This window comes from Chrysochloris asiatica, unplaced genomic scaffold, assembly GCF_000296735.1.
Source record: "Chrysochloris asiatica unplaced genomic scaffold, ChrAsi1.0 scaffold00197, whole genome shotgun sequence".
Classification (NCBI taxonomy): Eukaryota; Metazoa; Chordata; class Mammalia; order Afrosoricida; family Chrysochloridae; genus Chrysochloris; species Chrysochloris asiatica.
The window spans coordinates 5,934,180-5,945,163 of record NW_006408715.1 but is presented as its reverse complement, the minus strand read 5'-3'; the positions used below and the strand labels follow the sequence as shown (position 1 = coordinate 5,945,163).

The window sequence follows — 10,984 nt, the reverse complement described above, 5'->3', positions numbered from 1 at the left end:
TGCAACAAATTTGTTGTTGTTAAATGCCATAGAGTCGGTTTTGACCCATAGAGACCTTGTATAGGATTTCCAAGGAGTGGCTGTTGAGCTTAAACTGCCGACCTTACTGTTCAAACCAACTTTGCAGTCCAGCACATTAATCCACAACGCCACACCAGGACTCCTACAACAAATCTGACTGTGATATTAAGTTTTTTGTGTCACCATGACCCGGCCAGGATTCCAGTGGTTTGGCAGTTGAAATGTTGTTGTTAAATACCGTTGAGTCGATTTCAACCCATAGTGACCCTTTACGGGATTTCCAAGGAGCAGCTATTGAGCTTGAACCACCAAACTTGCAGTTCAAACAACTTTGTAGTCTGACACATTAACCCAAAGCATCACACTTAAAGTGAGATCTAAAATGCTGTAAACAAATTCATGATGAGGTATTCTATTAGTAGTCAGTCATTTGAAAGGAAGTTTCCTTGGGAATGTGTCCTGCTTCCAACATATTAGACACTCTGGCAAAGCTTGCTTGCTCTCAGCTGGGTCTGGATCTTGCATTTGTCTCGGCCAATGACCTCTGGTTCTTTGGAATTGAAAAACTAACGTGTTCTGTTACCTACTGGTCCTGGGAATCATCAGTAGTCTTCCTTCTCACTTGCCTGATCTGCCTGCCTACCTTTCTGACTGGCCCATCTTGATTCATCTCACCTGGACTTGGGACTGCCACCTCTACACTGTGTGAATCATTTCCTTGGTATAAACTTTTCTTTATATGTACATACATCATTTTCACTAGTTTTGCTTCTCTAGAGAACCCAAACTAAGACACAGGCAGGGCAGAAGAATTAGGCACATTATCAGGCAAATTAACTGGTATGTCTCATGAAACCATGATCCTAAACCTTCAAACCAAGAAACCAAATCATCTCAGGTGCTTGTATTTAATAAGCCTCAGAAATGACTTAATTTTTGTTGTGGATGTGGTTGTAAGTCTACTATCATAAACTTTTGCCAATTCCACTTTTTAAAGATGTGCATCTTATTGACAACAAAACATTAATTGGCTGTGAACTACAATCAATATAATTTTTGAATCATTGAAACAGAAAGTTAGTATGCCATAAGCAGTAACATCTCCTTGCCCCTTGTCTCCATCTTGTGAAAGCCATTTTATGGTTGTTAGGTGCCGTAGAGTCATCCCCTCATAGGAACCTGGTACACAACAGAAAACTACTGCCTGTTTCTGTGTACCTTCAGAATTAGTGTTATGTTTGAGCCCATTACTGTTGCCACTGTGCCAATCCTTCTTTGGGGGGGTGGGTATTCCTGTTTTTCACCAAAGCTTCACTTTTCTGAGCATGATGACCTTTTCCAGGGACTGGTCCCTCCTAATAACATTTCCAAAGCAGGAGAGACAAAGTCTCACCAACCTGACTACCAAGATTTGTTTGCTCTTCTGGAACTCCAGAGCTTTCAATATTGTTCTCCAACATCATGATTCAAATGCATGATTCTTCTACAGCCTTCCTTATTCAGTATTCAACTTTTGCATGCATATGAGGCTAACGAAAATACTATGGCTAAAGTCATACTCAATTTAGTCCTCAAACTGACATCTTTGCTCTTGAATACTTTAAAGACATCTTTTGCCCAGATTTCCCCAATATATTACATTGTTTGATTTTTTAAAAAAATGTTTTAATTGTGAGTTATGTGATAGTTTACATGGGAGAACATTAGCTTTACATTCATCCTATCATATATCATTTCATTGCCATGGTTATAGTGCCCTCCATGCCTCAACAACCAACCCAAGGGTATACCCTGCAAGTCTGCCCCCCCAGTTGTCAGCACACAGTCTCCCTCCCTCTCTGGGTCTAAAGTCCCCAGCTGCTCCATCTCTCCACGTCATCATCTCTGCCTCTATCTTTGGTGTCACTGTTTCTCTTGGTAGGGTTCCGATCTCCACTCTTCTCCCTTGATGGTCCCGGGAACCTCCACTCCTCCACTGCAAAGTTAATCACTCCCCTCCGTTTGCTACAAAATGTCTACCGTTACATTTCCAGCCCTCACAATCAGTCCTGATAACAATTATTCACTATTGTATCACAAGAGATCTATTTGCATCTCCTTTCATCCGCCCCTCCTAGACATATTGGATACTACTCAGTAGAGATTCTACCTTGCTCCACATCCTCTGGATCTAGGTTCCCTCTTGACAGCTTGTAAGCCAGTCACTTCTTGCCTCTGTAGCACCCCCTCCCCCTTCTGGGTAGCCAATGTCCAAGTTGCCCATCCCTGTACACTCTGTGTATGGAGGGGATGGGAATGATCCTTTCATTGTTTGATTTTTTGACTGCTGCTTCCATGATTATTGATTGTGGATCCTAGCAAAATGAGGTCTTTGACAACTTCAATTTTTTCTCCATTTATCAGGATGGGGTATTTTTTGGTCCATTGTGGGAATGTTTGTTTTCTTTACAATGAGGTGTAATCCACGTTGTAGACTGAAGGTTGTTTTATTTTTTTTTAATCAGCATTAGTAAGTATTTTAATTTCTCTTTGCTTTCAGTAAGGAAGGTTGTATCATCTGCATACCACATGTTGTTAATGAGTCTTTGTCCAATCCTGATGCCTCATTCTTCTTCATATAACCCAGCTTCTTAGATTATTTGCTAAGCATGCTGAGTAAATAAGTATGGTGAAAAAGTACAACGCTGGCTCAAATCTTTCCTTATTATAAACAATTCAGTATCGCCTTGTTCTTTTTGAATAGCTGTTTCTCAGCCTATGTAACTAGGTTCCTCATTAGCACAATTAAGTGTTCTGGAATACTCATTCTTCACAATGTTATCCAAAGCTTGTTATGATTCCCACAGTTGAAAGCCTTTACATAGTCAATAAAGCACAGGTAAATATCTTTCTGGTATTCTCTACTTTTAACTAAGACCCATCTGACACCAGCAATGATGGATTTGAGCCACTGACCTGTGTTCTCTTACCTGCTGATCTCTCATTCCACATCCTCTTCTGAATACAGATTGACATCCATTTTGGTATTTTCATTGTTTCTTGTCTTCTTAATGGCCTTTTGCTTTCTTCCTGTGTGATGTTCTTGTTGCCATTCTACAAAAATTCTGGTTTTCGCTATCAGTGTCTAATTAATCAAATCTATTGTTGAGATGATCTCTCACTTCAGGTGTGATATGTTCTAGATCATATTTTATAATATGCACAATTGATGGTTTGCTCCATAGCTTTTCACTGACTATGTTTGGGCTGATGATATGGAACTTTTATAACGGCTCTTTGCACAAATGTGGTCAATTTAATACTTGTATAGTCCATCTGGTGATGTCCATGTGTGTAGTTTCTTTTGTGTTATTTAAATAAGGTATTAGCAATGAATAAGTCATTGGTAGTGCAAAATTCCATCTTGCAATCTCTGGTATAATTCCTATCACCAAGGTCATATTTTTCCAACTTCTAATCCTTCTACTTTGTTTCCAGCCTTTGCATCACAATCATCAGTACTTATCAATAGGTCTTGATTGCATGTTCTATCAATTTCAGACTGAAGAAATTGGCAGAATTCTTCAATTTCACCATCATTGGATTTAGTGGTTGTTATGTAAATTTGATGATAGTGGTATTAACTGGTCTTCCTATTAAGCATATGGATTTTATCCTATTACAGACAGCATTATATTTTAAGATAGATCTTGAAATGTTCTTTTTTGTGGTGAACGGGATGCCATTCCACTTCAGTTTGTCATTCCTGGTATAGTAAACCATATGATTGTTAAGATTCAAAATGGCCAATACCAGTCCATTTGAGCTCACTAATGCCTAGGATATTGATGTTTATATGTTCCATTTCATTTTTGACATCTTCCAATTTTCTGAGATTCATGCTTTATACATTCCATGTTCTGATTATTAGTGGATGTTTTCAGCTGTTCCTTATCATTTTGTGTTGGGCCCCATCAGCAAATGTAGGTCCCAAAACTTTACTCCACTGACATCATCACAGTAAATCCTGCTTTGAGGCGGCAGCTTGTCTCCAGTCATATTTGAAGTGCTTTCTAACCTGAGGGCCTCATCTACCAGTACTCTTCATCTTATTTTAATATTCAATATTCTGGTGCAATCTCTCAGTGTCCCACTGCTATGAATAAGATTTTCAGTGGCTAAAAAATCCCAAGTAGTCTGTTTCTCCTTCTTCCTAGTCTCTTTTAGCCTGGAAGCTCAGCTGAAACCTTTCCACCATGGGTGATCCTCCTAGGATCTTCCTAATAAATGGAAATTTATTTACTTTGTGTTTTGGGAATGAAGCATTTTTTTGTATCAAAAGACTTTACCAAAAAAAGTAAAAAGACAAGCTACCAACTGAAAGAATATATTCAGAAATCATATATCTAGTAGGAATCTAATGATCAAATTATATATAAAAACTCCACAACTTAACAAAAATCAAGTAACCCAATCATAAAATAGGCAAAAGACTTGGACAGCCATTTCACCCTAGAATACATTCAAATGGCCTAGAAAAACACATGAAATGATGCTTAGTGTCATTAGTTATCATCAGAACACAAATAAAGGCACAATGAGTTACCATTTTATTTCCACTAATGACTAAGAGTCCTGATGTGGCACTGTGGGTTAATGAACTGGACTGCAAAGTCAATTTGATCCACAAGGTCAGTGGTTCAAACTCACCAATCGTTCCTTGGAAACCCTACACAGGGTCATGATGGGTTGGAACTGACTTGATAGCACTTAACAACAAACAATAGGATGACTAAGTTATAAATAAATAAATTGAAATTTTTGAAAGAATGTGGGGAAATTGGAATCCATGCTAGAGGGAATGCAAAATAGTACAGCCTTTGTGGACAACAGTGAAAAGATCAACAAAAAAGTAAAAACAGAACTACCATGTGACCCAGCAATTTCACTCCTGTATATTATATGTTTATATAGACCAATAACTTGAAAGCAGACTCATTCATTTACACCAATGTTCACTGAAGCACAATTCACAATATCCAAAAGGCAGAAACAACCTAACTGCCCATCAACAGATGTATGGGTGAACAAAATATGGTACATAGTCCTTTAATATTTATCACAAAGTCATTTGGTTTTACCTAATAATTACTAATTGTATTTTATAATACTGCTGATCTATAATGCACTATGAAATTGTGTCTATTAAATTTGAAAAAAGCAATTTTCTTTTACAAAGTGTCTGGCTTCACCTCAAAAAATAAAATCCAACTATATCACAATTGTTAATTCTCCTGACCATACTAGTTTGGGGACAGGCTAATCTTCCTGACAACATCAGGCTTAGAATATATTATTATTTTAAAAAACTCCATCGATATTCCTAAATTTGTACTAGTGTTCTTAACCCTACTATAATGCTCATCAACTTTCCAATCACTTATAAGTCTATCGCTATTCATAAAGATAGTTCATTCTTCATACATTTATCCAAATGTTGCTAAGGTTGGAGATATTACACAACTATTATGTTTTGGGAAATTATCCCATGAAACAGAAAATGGGTACTGGGAACAATAAAACATAGAAGGAAAAGTCAATATAAACATATAACTTTAAAGGTGTTTACCACTGTGGGCAAGAAGGGCTCCATTCTTACAGAATCTTTGGCAAAGCAGTAGAATGTGCACCTGAATTATTATCCAATGGGAATGAAGCAGGAAACAACTCTCCATCAGTTCAAGGGTTGCCCCATAGGAAATTAATTTACCTGATGCTCCAGACTTCAGGGTTACCCTGGGGTCAAGGAAACTCTGAGCTCCAGATCAAGATCCATGCAGTTTAACTGAGGAGAAATGCTTTGGGCTAAACCTATATGAAGTTTGTCACCATGGTGAGGGCTAGAGCCACAGGTGGACAGCGATAATGTGCAGTGTGTACAAAGGTGTTCAATATGGTGCCATGACTTTTAAGTTTTTGCATCAACTCTTTCCAATGTGAGTTTGAAAATATAGTCAATTAATGAATACCCACCCTGTCCTTTGATTGTTATTGGTTTTGTTAGTTTTCATTGAGATAGCCCACAACCATGTGCAACAGAACACAATGCTGTCAGTCTTGCACCATCTTAATAATCTATTACAGACTGTGATCCATAGGGATAGCGTTGTTGTTGTTGTTATGTGCTGTGGAGTTGGTTCTGACTCATAGTGACCCTATACAGGGTTTCAGAGGCTGTAAAGCTTTATGGGAGCAGAAGTCCTCATCTTTCTCCTGAGGAACAGCTGGTAGTTTCGAACTGCTGTCCCTCAGGTTTACAGCCCAATTCATAACCACTATGCTACCAGAGCTCCTTAGGGATATCATTATGCTACATTAAATTCCTGTCTCAGGAGAACAAGTTGGATGGTCTCAGTCTCAGCAGTTACTTTCTTCACAGCAAAAGTCAATGATGGTGTGAAATCTGCTGACTCAAACTTATGCTTAGTGTTATGAAATAGAAAAGGAGTTTTCTGACACTAGAATTCATGTTCTCTTCAATCAAGAGAACATTTGAGGCAAATACTATCCATAAGATATACTAGACTTTAAAAGGTAATCTAGTTCTTTTTTCATGTATTTTGTTTCTCCTGTGGAAGGGAGAAATGAAAAAGTTAGAAATTTAGCACTCTACATCTCATCTAGATTACTAATATCCAATTTATGTCAGTAAATTCTAATCTGTGGCATCTGGCACTTGTCAGTCATGGAACAAAATGAAAATCTTGGATGTGCTCCAATGTTTCAGAAGGACAGGGACAATTAACTGTCCTAAGTAGAAAATGGAAAATTCTATCTAGAAAAACTGATTAAAAAAAAAAAAAATTCTCATGGCTTCTGTTAGCAACTACAAAGCAATACTTATAATATTCTAGTAGTGCAATAGAAAATGCCCAGCATATTTGAAGCTGCAGAAAGCACTTGCATTAAAGAAAATTACCAGAATTCTAGTAGAAATTAAAGAACCACGGAAGTCTTTTAATACTTATGATAGTGACTTTGCTCATTGGATTGGATTTTCTATGTCCTCTATTAGCATTACAGTTGTCCAAAATTTCCTTAAAAACTCTTTTACATAAAATAATAATAATAGAATTAATTACAACAATAACCTGAGTACTACTTGGAATTGAGATTCTGGAAATCTATTTCCAGCATTATCTTCAAGATACTACAAAATCGATAGTTCTCAAAATACATGGAATTATAATGCTCTTTCAAGATGTTTCTCAGTACAGTCAAAGAAGTCAGAATCTAATGTACATAGGTTCATATTAGATGTTGGGCTATTTGAGTCTTTTAAAGTAACACATTATGCTTTTGCTTATAAAGGAGCAATAAGCTCTACTCCTGTTTTACCATTTTCCCATGCCTTTATGGGCAATAACAATTATGAGTTTCTTCACATGATCATATTTAAATGTAAGCAACTTACTGTTTGGGGACCTTGTGTATTAAGGTGAAACAAATGCTCTCATTGGATTTAATGAAATCTGCACTCACACTTGCTTGGGAAATCATTACAAATAAGGTGAATGCGAATAAAGCAAAGCCCAATTATCAGGTTTATTTCCTAAAATAAAATTAGTCCATCTAAAAGTAATAAACATTGCAACGCTGGCATAATAACTTCTTTTCCAAACAACTTCTCCTTTGTACATCAAGAAAGGTGGCTGCTTATGTCTTTTTGCACAGATTTGCTGTTGCTTTACTATTATTTGAAAGTTCATATTGGTTCTTATCTTCACTTCAAGAAATAACTCCTGCATTGCAATGTGTGAATTCATCAACTTTCCATCGAAAACTCTTTTGATTTAAGAGTTTAGAAGAGGATGTGGAGAGAAGGCATAGTTGTGGAAAATGCACACATCAGAGCAAGTTTCTATGTTCCTTGGCAAAAATCTGTGAATAAATTCATGCAATAGACCACTTCTTTTTCTGAAGGAAAACCGCGAAGTAAAATACTTTCTTTCACTGAAGTTACTTACAGGTCTAGGCATAAAACACCTTCTTAGTAGAGTTAATTTTTTTATTTTAAAATATATCACCTTACATTATCTTCCAGGCTGTTTTAAGACCTTAGGACACTTCTAGTTCTGATCTTAAAGCTTAGAAGATTTGTTACTCAAGATGACACTCACTCTGGTTTTAAAAACTTAGGAGATTTCTATTTCAAGATGGGAAGTCATTAATACACCTCTATATCTCCTCCTTGCACAAATAATATTGAAATGATAGACTATTTCATCTATGCCCACAACATGTGTCTGAATGGGAATGAGATATATGCACATGTTATATGTATGTCTGAACTATTCTATTCTTCCAATATATACACAAAACATTTCATTATGTCTGTATAATATGTGATGGAGTTCTGGTATGGTGCTGTGGGCTAAAGTGTCAGACTGCAAAGTTGTTTGAACTACAAGGTTGGTAGTTCAAGCTCACCAGCTGCTCCTTGGAAACCCTATACAGAGTCTCTATGAGTTGACACTTAACAACAATAACACAGCAGAAAACTACTTTAAAATAAGAATTATTTTAAAAGAATAGAAATTCTCTGGAATGCCTATGCATTCAGATTTGCCAAAGGCACAAAGTAGGGCAGTTTCTTCCTACTAGAGACCTAGAGCAGAGTCAATATCATCGCCAGAAATGATGAAATGCAGATTTGAACCTTAGAAAAGACATCAGGCTGTTGTTGGGTCCCTTCCCTCCTGTACTTGGCAGCCATGATTTTTACACTCAGGACAAATCCCAGCGAAAAGCATTTGGAAATACATGAGGAATCAATATAAAACACAGAGAAAAGTAAAAGAAATAGAGGAAATTTAATAGTTCCCAACAGATATGTATACACTGGGGTACTGGACAGAGAAATTAGGTAAAGGTAAAGGCATCTCTGATTCCTGGTGTGGTGGTGTAGGATCAGCACTAGACTGCAAATCACAAGGTCAGCAGTTCAAACCCACGAGCTGCTCATTGGAAATCCTATATAGGGTCGCTATGAGTCAGAACCAATTTGATGGCACTTGACAACAACAAAGGAAGCTCTACAGATAAATGAAATTGAGTAGAAAATTCTACCTTCCAAGAATTGTGCTCATTAATTTAACAGCTTTGGGAGTTCTTAATTGACTACCTTGTTTCTCCTACAGTAAGCAGAGCCTGCATTCAACCCTCTATTTCTGAGAAACTCTTATGAGAGGATACATAATTATACAACTGCAAAGAAAACTCGAGTCAGTAGTTTTTTTTTTTTTGTTTTTTTTTTAAAGCCTAATTCTCAGTCATATTGTAAAGAGTGAAATGAAGAGGAAATAGGAATAATTAAGGGAACAGAGGAAAATGTGAAAAAATCAGATATGCTTTGAAGTTGTTATTGTAGGCAATCAAGTTAGTTCTAACTCATAGTGACCTTATATAAGGTTTCTGAGAGTTAATTGTGGGATTTATACTGCTGACCTTATTGTCAGCAGTTTACTGCTGATCCTACAGTGCCACCCCAGGGCTCATGCTTAGAAATATTAAAGATTATTTTACAAAAGATGTGGCTTTAGACCATACGGGTCTCCTGAAGGGCAAGACACCATGACCCACAACTCTTAGTGGTTGGCCCATGTCTGGCTGAATGAGTACAATAAGCAGTATTTTTCCTTAAGACCTGATCTGAAGACCAGAAGCTGGAAATATCAGTGACCATGTTGAATTGAGGAGCAAGTTGTGTTGTAAATCATTTAAATGATATTTGGATAATATTTATCCAGAGATGTAGATATCTGGACCCAATGCCAAACCACAGCAACCCACATTTTTTTTTTTTTAAAAATAGAGAGCCCAAACATCCCTCTATCACCTCTTGACTCATGGCCCATGGCCTCCCGAGTCAGAAAGGAGGCCTGGTGGTATTGGAGGTGTGTAATTTAGGTGAACTGAATCAGGTTGGGGTTTATAATGTAAAGCACATATTGGTTTTGAGTAATCTCTCATCTGACCCAACATGATTCATGAAGTGCTATGGGCCAGGAGGATTCCTGCAGTGGACTTTTGGGAAGACTAATCAGCTATACCAGGTATTGGTTGGACAGTGTCTGAAAGTGGTTGATCTACTGAGCCCAAAAGGCTATGTTGCTATGACAATGTGTGATGGCTCCTCCTTACAACAGTGGCATTTGGAAGGTTAAGATGGAGACCTCTCACTGGAATAGTGTGATTTATAAGGCTTTACTTCCTTTGAAAAATATGATGCTTTAGACAGAATGTTTCTGGTACAGGGGAAATCCTGAAATGATTTCCTGATTGAATAGGAGTATCTTGTAGAGGATGAGTATTTTCCAGTCCTCCTATGGAGAAGTGTGGGAAGATGAACAGAGGTGAGACAACAGATTAATAAGAGATTGGAGAATCACGTGATCATCAGTAGATACAGAAGTACATTTCACCAAGACATTAATGTTGTTTCTGAGCTGCTGTTAAGGAATTTCTTCCTTACAGAGGGAAAGCCTAATGCTATTTAACTCAGAAGATTTGGTTTTGTACAAAAGAACAAAAGCCAGGAAGCTGATATTTTTGCTCAAATTCATGTGGTGCTGTGGATTAATGTTCTGGACTGGAAGCTCAGTTTGAATTGCAAGTTCGGTGGTTCAGGTTCACCAACTGCTCCTCGGAAACCCTATATAGGGTCGCTATGGGTCAGAACCAACTCAACAGTACTTAACAACAACAACACAATGATGGACTGGCTTTTATCTCATTAGGAACTTGTCATGATTTCCTTTCTTAGAAGATTTTATAGGAAATAATTAATTATTTTTCTTCTCTTATCAATGGTTTAATGTATTCTACATATACATATTGTTGTTGTTGTTGTTAAGTGCCGTCGAGTCGGTTCCGACCCATAGTGACCCTGTACAGGGTTTCCGAGGGTGTAAATCTTTACGGG

At 37.3% G+C, this 10,984-nt stretch overlaps 1 pseudogene; it reads left to right on the top strand.

The window, feature by feature from the left end:
• The first annotated feature begins 5,925 nt into the window (after window positions 1-5,925).
• On the top strand, window positions 5,926-10,226 carry LOC102839152 (annotated as a pseudogene).
• The last annotated feature ends 758 nt before the right edge of the window (window positions 10,227-10,984 follow it).